The 13,639-nt window shown below is 49.5% G+C and overlaps 1 protein-coding gene across 2 annotated transcripts in view; it reads right to left on the bottom strand.

The window, feature by feature from the left end:
- GRAMD1C (GRAM domain containing 1C) overlaps positions 1-13,639 on the bottom strand; it is a 1,543,720-nt gene that overhangs the window by 593,570 nt on the left and 936,511 nt on the right. The gene's annotated exons all lie outside the window — the stretch shown is intronic.

Raw genomic sequence — 13,639 nt, 5'->3', positions numbered from 1 at the left:
TTATAATCATTGTTTTCAAGAGGTTCCACATCATCGCTTTGCTCTCTTTCTAATAACAGTCCTAATCTAGGAACAAGACCCACCCACAAGGACAGGGATCTTGTCACTTTAACAAACATCCCCCTTTTATGTATTTTCTTTCCATGAAGCCCGGATAACACCTCTGAGTGGCATCACTCCAAGACATTGTACACGAGTAGTTCACAAGCCTGCCCCTAGGGTTATCAGCCTAAAGGTGTCAAATAAAACAGATAGGAGAGTGCCCCTTTTGCAGCTGGATCTGCTCCTGGTCCTTTGATTCCTACTATTGTTCCTTCCCACTGCTTTTGCCTTTCCTGACTGTGGGCCTAGCTCCAGTGACTCTAGCCTCTGATCTCCTGAGGCAGAGGACTAAACAAACAGTTAATGCAGTGTTCAGACATCATTTCCTTTAAGCTCCTTTTCCCATGGCCTATATATGGGTTAGCCAGGCAGGCTGGATGAGGACGATTCAGTGTCTTTCTCAGGTGAGAACTGGGAACCAACAAAATCTTTTGTCCCCCACACTTTTGGCTAAGAGTATCCTATCTAAGCATTTAAGTAAGTGCAAGCCATCACAATCGAGGATGACCCTCCCTCCAATCCTTTTGATAAAAAGGATCAATCATCTGTCATGAATTACATTAGGTTATTTTCTAAATGGCACAGTACAGAAGGCACGATAAATATTTCGGCCATTAATTTGCAAGCACTTAAGCTGACCTCTTGATTGTTTTTTTACTAGAAGGGAATCCTTTTCAAAAGGTCCTGCTCTCAAGCTCCCTTTCCTGCAATAGCATCTTTTCGGCCCACTTTGGGTTCTCATTAGGCATGGGCGGAGTTACTCAGTAAAGTGACAAAAACACTTTGCCGTGCTACTCGGAGTTCGGCGGAGTGTGTTAGGGTAGTGCTGTTTGTGGTGATTTTGAGTGCCGCGTGTTTGTCCCGTGCTGTAAAATTATCGTGAATGGGACCATGTGCAGCGCAAGAGGGCGCAGCTTCCTTTCTGCTGCTTGAGTAGATTTTCTACTTGAGTGGCAGCTTTCTCAAGGTGAACGGAAGGTTTCTCAGTTGGAGTGGTCGCGACCAGCTGCGACCACTCACATTGAGAAATCCGACCACCGGCATTGATAATTCTCGCCCGGAGATTGATTTTGCTCACCAACTACACCTTGCAGAGCGCGAAGAAGGAAAAATCTCGCCATGAAGTTGATTTTCTCCGCTCGCTAACTTGACATTGACAAGCGTGAGCGAGGAAACAATTCCGCTCCAGGGAGTGGTGTTTTTGTGAACAGTTTTCACCTGGCCTACATTCTTCAGAAGAAACACCAGTAGGCTGAGGCTCTGTTCATTTCTATGGATGTTCGCATTATCCTTCTTTGGACAATCACTGTTCCTAAGTTGAGAAGGGTTAGGGTATCATTTGTCTGTGTTCGCCCTTTCCTCAGAGGAGGGGTTGAAAGGTAGAGTTGATATTTTTTGCAGTTTTTGACTCTGTCACCATAGACATGGGTCACAAATAAATCATTGATAGAGGCCACACCTGTTCCCTTACAGAAGCTACGGAGACATTGGGAGATGGCCCTGAGTAGGGAGCAAACTTATTCAGAATGGTATAGATTTCTGGCCTCCCATAAAGGGGTTTCCCGCAATACCAAGCTGATATAGATCCAGTTCAACTACGTACACATGGCATACATGACTCAACACAGGATACTGGTCACATATTGGGGCGGGGGCACGTAAATGTCCAAGATGCACGCTGAACGATGCAAACTTTATACATATGACCTGGGATTGAATAGGAATGTGCCCCTTCTGGGATGAGGTCCTATCACAGATAACTGCAGCAGTGGGGAGCACACCTGAGCTTACAATAGAAGTTTGTCTGATGGGACTGTTCCCTAAACCCCCTTGGAGAAAAGTGGGTAACACATTTATAAATCTGGCCTTGATATTGGCTAAAAGGAGAATAGCCATGTTGTGGAAGTCACAAACCATACCCTCAGGAGGACTTTGGAGACAGGATGTCACGCATGAGGGTGGCTTTGGGGAAATGGGGGGAGGGCAGTGAAGAGTCCAGGATTCCAAACAACACCCTCTGGCAGAGCAATGGATGGATATGTCATCCAATTGGGAGCACCCCATACAGATGCAAGATGATAGCAACAAGACTGTAAATGAGAATGAATAGCAAGTTGGGGGGCCGAAGGGACTTAAAGAACACACAAAGAATGGAACCCGCGCTTAGAGCGCTTAGAGACCCCTGGGTTATAACGCGCTATACAAGTCGAAATAAATAAATAAATAAATAAACCCTTCGATGAGAGGTCTAGGGGTGGATAACCAAGAGAATCGTGGCATGTGAGTGGTAGATGGGATACAGGTTGAAGGGACAACTCAAGGCCCGCTCATATTGGTAGCCCTCTTTCTCCCCCCCCTCCATGTATTGAACAATACATGTGGTTGTGGTGAACTGAAGAACAAGTTACTTACCTTCAGTAACGCATTATCTGGTAGTGACTATCTAGCTGCAGATTCCTTACCTTTGAATTTCCCATGCGTTAGGCTGGATCTGGAAAGTTTTGCTGAGCAATACCCCTTTCGCGCAACGTCGGGTGGATCCATTCGGCTCCGCGTGTCGGTAGCATCGGTTATGACATCGCAGTGCCTACATAGGCGCAACCCAGGCCCGCGGACGTCAGTACTCTTCGTTTTTCTATGCCAGAAGCGCAGAGCCACGAAGTAACTGACAAAAACGTGTGGAAAACTAGGGCCCTGAAAGGGCAGTCAGTCCGCAAAGCGGCGAGGCATGGGTAGGGCTGTAAGCAATCTGCAGCTAGAGTCTCTACCAGATAATGCGTTACCGAAGGTAAGTAACTTGTTCATCTGATAGAGACTTCTAGCTGCTGATTCCTTACCTTTGAATCAGATACCCAATCCATACCATCCGGGTGGTGGGTTGCGGACTAAAAAGTCTTACAGGACTGAGCGGGTAAAAAGCCAGTCCCTGCGCACTTGACCATCAAGGGAATAATGTTTCGCGAACTTGTGCAATGATACCCACGTAGCTGCCTGACAGATGTCTTGGACTGGGACAATCCGTGCCAAAGCCGTAGTCGAAGCCTTTTCCCTGGTGGAATGGGCGGCTCTTAATCCCTCAGGGGGCTGCTTCTTCGCCAAAGCGCAACAGATTTGATGGCAGAGAACAACCCAGCGAGAGATGGTTCTTTTCTGCACTGCCTTTCCCTTCTTTGCTCCCACATACCCCACAAAGAGTTGGTCCTCCACCTAGAACTCTTCTGTGGTCAAGCTAGAACGACAACGCTCTTTTTGGGTGCAGTCGGTGCAGACGCTCCTCTTCCAAAGAAGGATATGGGGGAGCAAAGAAGGTGGGCAAAGTTATGGACTGACCCAGATGGAAAAAGGTCACAACATTTTGGTAAAAAAGATGCACCTTGTACTGAAAGGACATAAAATAAGGAGGCAAGCTGGATAACGCCTGTTACTCACTCATCCTCCGGGCCGATGTGATAAATACTAAGAAGGGTGCTATGATGGTCAACAGCCAGAGGGGACAATTGTGCAAAGGCTCAAAAGGCGCGCACATCAAATTGGTGAGAACCAAATTAAGATCCCATTGTGGCATAATGAAGGGTGTGGGTGGAAACAAGTGAACCAGCCCTTTTAGAAATCTATTAACAATAGGAGATTTAAAGAGAGAAGGTTGGTCTGGCTGCCGCAAAAAAGCAGACAGAGCAGAAAGATATCCCCTGAAAGTTACCAAAGCAGAGCTCTGCTGGACAAGGGTCAAAATGAATAAAAGTACAGTAGAAAGAGAAGCAGAAAGAGGATCAATAGACCTTTCTGTACAGTATAATACAAATTTCTGCCAACGGCAGGCATATACCGACTTAGTCGAGGGCCGCCAGGCCACTAGAATATCATCACAGACTTCGGGAGGAAGGTCAAAAGCCATCAACTGCTGCTGCTCAATCTCCACGCATGGAGGCGCAGAGTTGACAGGTTCGAGTGGAGAACCCTCCCCTGCTGCTGCGACAGAAGATCCTTCCGAAGTGGAAGCATGATTGGAGAATCGACACTCATGCTCAGAAGCTTTGGATACCAGACTCTCCTTGCCCAGTCCAGCGCCACAAGCATGACTTGAGCCTGGTTGCTCCTGATCTTCTTCAGAAACCTGGGCAGGAGTGGTATGGGCACAAAGGCGAACAACAGGCCTGACCTCCACTCGTGACGAAACGCATCGCTGAGCGATAGCCACCTTGGAAACTCCAGCGCGCCATACTGCTAACATAGATAATAGATAAATAACGGTGATGGCTCAAGCCCTGATCTTTGGACTGGGTAAGAGTGGTCTGCTTAATTCAGACACTCTGTTCATCACCACCCCCTTTTCAGAATCGACCTTGGAAACTCCAGCGCGCCATACTGCTAACATTGCGCATTCTCTTCAGAGGCAAACAAATCTAACCAAGGTTCTCCCCACTGATGAAAGACCTTGTGCCACCTCCGACTGGAGACGCAATTTGAGATCCGCTAGGCATCGATGGCTGAGATTGTCTGCTATGGCGTTCAGAGAACCAGCCAGGTGTTGAACCACCAAGGTTATGCCCTGACTTTCTAGCCACGTCCAGAGATGCAGGGCTTCTCGACAAAGGGTCCATGACCCCACGCAGCCTTGTTTGTTGCAGTACCATAAGGTGGTGGTCTTGTCCGTGAACATCTGCACCAACTTCCCCTGGACAGAGGAAAGAAATGATTTCAATGCCGAGCAAAACACTCGGAGCTCCAACACGGTTATGTGGAGCCCCGTCTCCGCTGGAGACCAGTGACCCCTGATCTCCATCTCTCTCAAGTGGCCACCCCATCCCAGAAGTGACACATCCGTCACGATTGTGAAGAACAAGTTACTTACCTTCGGTAACGCTTTTTCTGGTAGATACAAAATCTGCCTGTGGATTCCTCACCTTGTGAATATCCCCCTTGCGCCAGCAACATTCGGAAATTCTTTTCGTAGCTTTGCGCCGACGTGGACTTGGACGCCATAGAGGCACGGCATCGCTCGCGACTCCGCTGACGTCACCGACGCCTATAATAGGCCCACGCCGGCGTGATGACATCAGTTCCATCCTTTTTTCCGTGCCTTCGAGGAACACGGACGGACCAATGACAGTAGAAATATAGACAGTATACACAGTACAGATATCAAGGTAACACACACAGTGTGAGGCAAATGCAATAATACATTTGAAATAAACAACTCCTTGACAATAAAATAATGCATTAAAGAAACTCTGACCTAGAAGAGTGGACAACGGGGAGGCGGGTGGGTCAGTGAGGAATCCACAGGCAGATATTGTATCTACCGGAAAAAGCGTTACCGAAGGTAAGTAACTTATTCTTCTGATAGATACATCTGCCGTGTGGATTCCTCACCTTGTGAATAGAGTCCCACAGCAGTCCCCACTTCCGGAGGAGGGTGTCCACTCTTCTAGACCAGGAAATCCTGGAGAACAGAGCGTGCAAAATGACCGTCCCTCCTCACCTCGGAATCCAAGCAGTAATGCTTCGCGAAAGTGTGGAGGGAAGACCAAGTAGCCGCCCTACAAATATCCTCTACAGGAACACCTCTAGCCAATGCAGAGGTTGACGACTTAGCTCTAGTAGAATGAGCCCTTATACCCTCTGGAGGTTCCTTACCGGCCAAAGAGTAGCAGATCTTTATACAGAGGACGATCCATCTCGATAAAGTCCTTTTATGGACCGCTCTTCCTCTCTTGCAGCCAGCAAAACCAATGAAGAGCTGGTCATCCAACCGACAGTCTTTAGTTCTATCCAGGTAAAAAGACACTGCCGTCTTGGGGTCCAGACGGTGTAATCTCTCCTCCTCCTTGGAAGGGTGTGGGGGAGGATAAAAGGTAGGGAGGGTAACAGATTGACCAAGGTGGAAAGAAGTCACCACCTTAAGCAGAAAAGCAGCCCTGGTCCTAAGAACCATTCGATCAGCATGAATGGACAAGAAAGGGGGCTTAGAACTAAGAGCTTGAAGCTCACTTACCCTCCTCGCCGAGGTAATTACAACGAGGAAAACTGTCTTAAGAGTCAAAAGCCTCATAGGACATTTGTGAAGAGGCTCAAAGGGAGCACCCATCAGAAAGGTCAAAACAAGATTTAAGTCCCACTGAGGCACAATAAATGGAGTAGGAGTCAACTTATTCGTGAGGCCCTTCAAAAACTTTAAAACCACAGGAGATTTAAAAAGAGATGGCTGGTCGGGCAAGCAGAGGAATGCTGACAGCGCTGAAAGATAACCCTTCACTGTGGCAACAGCAAGCCCCTGTTGCGCCAGAGATAGGGCAAACTGAAGAACATCAGATAAATGGGCACTCAAAGGGTCTACAGATTTCTCCCCACACCAAGAGACAAATTTCGACCACCTATAAGAATAGATGGACTTAGTGGAGTCACGCCTGGCTGATAAGACGACATCCACCACGTCAGGCGGGAGAGAAAAAGAACTCAGGTTGCCCCGTTCAATCTCCAGGCATGAAGGTGTTAGGTCTGGAGGTGGGGGTGTAGAACCTGCCCCTCCATCTGGGAGAGGAGATCTGCCCTGAAAGGGAGACGGAGCGGCGGGTGAGAGGAGAGGTGGAGAAGGTCTGAGTACCACACCCTTCTTGGCCAATCCGGGGCAATCAATATTGTGAGAAGTTGGCCTGATATATAGTGCTCACTATTCTAGTGATCACTGTCTATCATACCAAACGACCCTTATTGATGATTGGTTGTATGTCAACCTTATAGACCAGCTATCCTAGTAGCAAGGACAAGAGCAGTCTTTAGGCTAAACTCTAGAGGGCGTGTTAAGCCAGCTGTTATACCATCACATATACCGCTTGAACACCAAGTGAAAGGACACCACACAAGTTGTTATGAAAATAAAGGATATTTATTTATAAAAAGTCTACCCTGAACTCTTTATGAGTCAGGGAGCTAAGCACAATACAAAACTCTTAAGAAAATACTTCAAGTTGCACAATTTACACAAATGCCCGAGGGGCACGAAAAACCATATACTCTAGAAGTGGAATGCGAAATACTAGCACGTAAGTAACAAGATCCAGAGGCTTCAGGATCGCTAGGACTACACTACTGAACCCTAAGGTTAGGAGCAGGAGGCCTAGGGAGATCGGGTGCAGAGTGTGCACTCTCACCCGGGATGCGGAACAAAGTCTATGGAGGCTAGTATTTCTAAAGTCACTGTTTCCAGACGAATCAGACTACGTAGACTAAAAACGAAAAAGGATCTGGACACTTGGATAGTGAACCTACGTTGGAGCACCGAAATGCTTGGGTTACCTAGCCCAGGGGTTGCGGCTGCATAGGGTTCAAAAGACGTCGGGAATCCTCGTTGTAGTCTATGGAGCCTGAAAGAAGAAGTTGCTGGCAGGCGACCAGTGAAGATGTTCGGAGTGATCCAAGCCTGGATCGATGATGGAGATGACCTGAAAGCAGAGGGGACTCAGTTCTTTATCACTAGCCAGTGATTCTGTGGGCACCAGGATGGCACCGGATGAAGTCACCTCGACCAGGTGAGTGCCCGACGCTGGACTCTGCTGTCCCTCGGACCAGGAGGCGTTTGTCGGCGACCAGGCTGGAGGTGCGAGCTGTCCCACGAAGGTGTCTGCTATCGGCGATGCTGGGACCAGGATTGGAGAAACAAGCCTTGGCAAAGGCAAGCCCACGCGGTGGAGTCAAGCTGGCGTCTGGAGTGGACAAAGAGGGTCCGGGGTGCTCCTCTTTTGGAAGGGAGCAAGGGCCAGTCTGGAGCAACCAGACCAGCGATGCAATCGTCGTGGTACGTCATCAGGAGGGCCACTAGTCAGCAGGCAAGTGACCGGACAACGCGGTGAGCAGCAAAGAGCCGAAGGGCCCCACGCAGATCTCGTGGATGCTGGGGGCTGGACTTCGGTGCTGGAGCTGCTCAGGGTTAGGGCTTCTCAAACCCCAAAGCACTCACTCGAGGATCCCTCGGCGGTCGTGCTGGTTAAGCGTCGTGCAGTTTTGAAGATGGCCGGTCCCTCAGGTCTCGTCACACCCACGAATCTCAGCTGGGCTGATGATGCAGGTAGAAGTCAGAGATGCCAGGGAATCCGGGTCTCGTCGAGCTGGGCAGTCTTGATCCGGAGGATGGCCTTACAGCAAACCGCGATGCTTAGATGGTGCCTGCGGGTGCAGGGTGGCTACTCCTTTGCCACAAGGGAGAGTCTTCAGAAAAACTCAAGAGTTCCTTTCGTGGAAAGTAGTTCAAGATTCAGAATTATCTAATTTGGGAAGGGGGCCCGCTCCTACCTTTATTCTAAGAAAAAGGGCTGGCACGCAACTAGCTCCTGCCCATGGGTGGGACCAGGAGGGGGGTGGTTACACCCCTCTCCCTTGTCCGGACTTTCCCCAGCTCAGGGGCTGGTGTGCCCCTGGAACTGGTTTAAGCCGGCATATGCACAGTGAGCACCGGGGTGCCACTTGCAGTCACCTTCCTCTCAGCCCTGCCTACCTGGGATACACAAAACCCTGTCTGGGATGGTGCTAGCACCGCCCCTGACAGGAAACCCTTTGTCCAAGCTCTCCTCGCTGGAAGGACTCCCAGCAGCAAGAGGTCACACTTGTGTCTGTGGTGGCAGCATCCATTTTGTGATGCTGAGGCTCGAGTTAGCTTTAACCGGGGTTCACAGTTACATACATGTCGTGTCCCTCTAGAAGGGTGGAATGCTAACCCCGTCGCCAGAATTGGTGAGGGGTTAGTATTCCAATTCGTATGACACCTTACTCGACATGTTTTGATAAAGCGATACCAAAGTTGGCAAATAACCGTGAGGATTATAATGCACTTAAGAGTATATGGTACGCGTTATCATGGAACAGCTATTAGGACTTGGTTCCGCAAGCTGCAAACGGGCTCAGCTCATGCCAGAGCACCATCTCACATCATTCCAAGCACTCTGCCTTCAGGATTGATAAGGCCTGCCATAGGAGTGACTGATAGGAATACATGTGTCCATTTTAGGGTTAGATATAGGAATACTATATCTAAAGCAAAGGGTGATTACACCACCTTGCCCCAGCTGTCATGCAGCCAGTTGTGTCAGATTTGGATGGCCAGCCAGGGGTGGCATAATACATGCGGCAGCCCAAGGTAGGCCCTGGGTACACCTATGCCCTGGATACCTAATGTATACTGTACAGGGACTGATAAGGTGGCCCAGCACCAATTGGTAAATGCACCTAAGGTACATGTGTGTCAATTTAGAGAGAGAAGAGCTAGGCTGTGGGTCTGATTAGCAGGCCCACAGCCAGGGAAAGTCGTAAACCATTGTAGCAAAAAGCAAAAATCTGGGGTGATCATAGGATTGCAGACCCTACTCTCCTACATGACCCCCCCCCCCCAAACTTTGGGACAGTAAGCTAACATTGACCAGGTGAGTCTTCTTGCTCTAAGTGGAAATACCTGGAGAGCCCATCTGCATTGCCATGATCAGTGCCAGGTCTATGCTCCACTGTAAAATCCATCCCCTGTAGGGAAATGGACCACCTAAGTAGTTTGGGGTTTTCACCCTTCATCTGATGTAGCCACAAGAGGGGCTTATGGTCGGTCTGAATCTTGAAATGAGTGCCAAACAAGTATGGCCTCAATTTCTTCAGGGCCCAAACCACAGCAAAGGCCTCCCTCTCAATAGCTGACCAATTCTTCTCTCTGGGGGTCAGCCTTCTGCTAATAAAAGCAATGGGCTGGTCATGACCATCATAATTCAGCTGAGATAGAACAGCTCCCACACCCAACTCAGAAGAATCTGTTTGGACAATGAATGTTTTGGAGTAGTCTGGACTCTTTAGGATAGGTGCTGTGCACATGGCCTGCTTTAGGTCATCAAATGCTTTTTGACAGCTTGCTGTCCACTGAACTTTCTTTGGCATCTTTTTACTTGTCAGGTCATTAAGTGGAGTCACAATAGATCCATAATTTCTGACAAATTTCCTGTAATATCCAGTCAGGCCCAAGAAAGCTCGAACCTGAGTCTGGGTGGTTGGAGGAGCCCAGTCCTTGATGGCCTGTATCTTGCTCTCCAATGGCTGAACCTGGCCTCCACCTACAAGGTGGCCCAGGTATACAACCTGTGTCTGCCCTATCTGGCACTTAGTGGCCTAGATAGTGAGACCTGCCTTTTGCAGTGCCTCTAACACTTTCCTCAGGTGGACCAGGTGATCCTCCCAGGTGGAGCTAAAGACAGCTATATCATCAAGATATGCTGCACCGAAGTCATCCAGCCCAGTGAGAACTTGATTCACCAGCCTTTGGAAGGTGGCAGGTGCATTTTTCAAACCAAAGGGCATTACCACAAATTGATAATGCCCACCAGGGGTAGAAAATGCTGTTCTGGGCTTGGCCTCCTCAGCTAACCTGATTTGCAATACCCAGCTGTCAGGTCAAATGTACTTAAGTAGTTGGCAGAAGCCAATCTATCTATAAGTTCATCTGCCCTTGGTATTGGGTGGGCATCAGTCTTAGTGACTGCATTGAGACCTCTGTAGTCTACGCAAAACCTCATCTCTTTCTTACCACCCTGGGTGTGAGGCTTTGGCACTAGAACTACTGGACTAGCCCAAGGGCTATCTGAGGGCTCAATGACTCCCAGTTCCAACATTTTCTGCACTTCTGTCTTGATGCAGTCTCTGACATGATCAAGCTGCCTGTAAATTTTACTCTTGACTGGCAGACTGTCCCCAGTGTCAACCTCATGGGTACACCAATTGGTTTGACTGGGTGTCAGAGAGAACATATGTCTAAAGGATTAATGAACTTGTTTGCAATCCTTTTGTTGATGCTCAGAGAGGCTGCCACAAAAAACAACACCATCTACTGACCCATCATCAGGGTTCTGAGTGAGCAGGTCTGGGAGAGGGTCACTCTCCTCCTCCTGTCCCACATCTGTGGCCATGAGTAAGCCCATGTCCTTCCTGTCGACATATGCTTTGAGCCTGTTTACATGGAGCACCCTGAGGGGGCTCCTGGGAGTTCCAAGGTCCACCAGGTAGGTGAACTCTCCCTTTTGCTCAATGATTGTGTGGGGCCCAGACCATTTGTCTTTGAGTGCTGCTGGGGCCACTGGCTCCAGCACCCACATCTTCTGTCCAGGCTTGTACACAGTCAGGACAGCCTTTTGGTCATGCCAAGCTTTTTGTAATTCTTGGCTGGCCTCAAGGTTTTTAGATGCCTTTTCCATGTACTCAGCCATCCTGGAGCGGAGACCAAGTACATAGTCCACAATGTTGGCTGCAGGCTTTTTGAGAGGTCTCTCCCATCCTTCCTTCACCAAACAAAGGGGTCCTCTTACAAGATGCCCAAACAGAAGTTCAAAAGGGCTGTAGCCAACCCCCTTCTGTGGGACCTCTCCGTAAGTCAATCAATCAATCAATCAGTGACACTTATAGAGCGCGCTACATACCCGTAGGGTCTCAAGGCGCTGGGGGGGGGGGGACGGGGGGGGGGGGTGCCGCTACTGCTCGAACAGCCAGGTCTTCAGCTTCTTCCTGAAGGAGAGGTGGTCTTGGGTCAGGCGCAGGTCGGGAGGGAGTTCCAGGTCTTGGCGGCCAGGTAGGCGAAGGACCTTCCTCCTGTAGTCGCTCTTCGGATGCGGGGGACGGCGGCGAGGGCGTGGTTGGCTGACCGGAGGTGGCGTTTGGGAGCGTAGAAGTTGATCCGGCTGTTGAGGTAGCTCGGGCCTTGGTCGTGTAGGGCTTTGTGTGCGTGGGTGAGGAGGCGGAAGGTGATTCTTTTGTTGACGGGGAGCCAGTGAAGGTCTCTCAGATGTCCGGTGATGTGGCTGGTTCGTGGGATGTCGAGGATGAGTCTGGCTGAGGCGTTCTGGATCCGCTGGAGTCTCTTCTGGAGCTTGGCGGTGGTACCGGCGTAGAGGGCGTTGCCGTAGTCCAGTCGGCTGGTGACGAGGGCCTGGGTGACGGTCTTCCTGGTCTCGGTGGGGATCCACCAGAAGATCTTCCGTAGCATGCGTAGGATGTTGAAGCACGCCGAGGAGACGTTGTTGACAAGAGCAAACAAGAGGCAGGGTATCAGGACATCCCATCTACGCCTGAGCTTTTCAGGTAGTCCATGAATCATCCCTTTGAGGGTCCTGTTGAATCTCTCAACAAGCCCATTGCACTGTGGGTGATAGGGTGTGGTGAACTTATAGTTGACACCACATTCCTTCCACATTGCAGTCAGATATCCTGACATGAAGTTTGCACCTCTGTCAGAGACAACCTCCTTAGGGAAGCCCACTCTGGAGAACACTCCAACTAGGGCTCTTGCCACAACAGGTGCTGTAGTGGTCCGAAGGGGAATAGCTTCAGGATACCTGGTGGCATGGTCCACCACAACCAGTATAAACGTGTGCCCTGATGCTGTCTGGGGTTTCATTGGACCAACAATGTCAAACCCCACTCTCTCAAAGGGTACCCCCACCACAGGTAGTGGTATAAGGGGGTAAATAGAACACACTCAGAGACAGTTGCATCACAAAAACATGACGAAGGAAGACTGGGAAGCAGTCAAAAGTCTCCAAAACAACCATATGCTGACTATAAAATCGGCGGACAAGGGCGGTGCCATTGTTCTTCTCAATACCACTGACTATGAGGCCGAAGTACTACGCCTCCTGAGTGTCAGAACCAACTATGTACCGCTCAATAAAGATCCGGTGGAAGAATTGTCAAAAACTATCCGCGACATGGTCGGAGTAGCTAAGGAAAGGAAGTGGATTTCGGTTAAAGAGGCGGAGTTCCTTGTAAACACCAGCCCTAGGACTCCGTCGTTCTACATCCTCCCAAAAATCCACAAGCCCACGCGTCCACCTCCTGGGCGCCCAATTGTGGCGGGTATCCAATCTATTCTGGAACCGCTATCCCAATACGCGGATTACTTCCTTAGAGAGTCTGTGGTCAACCAAAAGTCATTTGTCAAAGACACGACTGACATCTTAAATGTACTTGAAGACATCCAGTATGACCCTGCAAATGAGTTCTTTGTCACCATTGACATCGAATCTTTGTATACCTGCATCCCCCAGGACGCGGCGCTGGTGGCAGCGGCCCGCGCCCTGGGCAACCAGGAATGGTTCTATGACACTACTCAGACATTCGTACTGCAGTGTATTGAGTTAGCCCTTACTAAGAACTATTTTTGCTATAAAGACCAGCTTTACCTCCAGGTGTCTGGTACATCTATGGGGGCTACAATGGCACCCAGCATAGCTTGTATCTATGTTGGACAGTTCGAGGAGCACGTCATCTATCATAACAACAACCCCTTCCAGAGCCAGATCCGGAAGAGATATATAGATGACGTGCTATGCATCTGGTCAGGAACGGAGGAACTCCTGTTGGAATTCCTTAACTGGCTGAATGCACAAGATGAGAACCTCAAGTTCACTTGGACATATGACAGACAGGCAGTGTACCTTGACCTCGACATTGAATACAGCATGGGCACCATTAACACCTGTGTACATCAAAAGCCCACAGATAGGAATTCCTTGCTCTCTTA

Source organism: Lissotriton vulgaris, chromosome 8, assembly GCF_964263255.1.
Source record: "Lissotriton vulgaris chromosome 8, aLisVul1.2, whole genome shotgun sequence".
Taxonomy (NCBI): Eukaryota; Metazoa; Chordata; class Amphibia; order Caudata; family Salamandridae; genus Lissotriton; species Lissotriton vulgaris.
The sequence above is the reverse complement of the archived record's forward strand: the minus strand, read 5'-3'. Positions and strand labels throughout refer to the sequence as shown.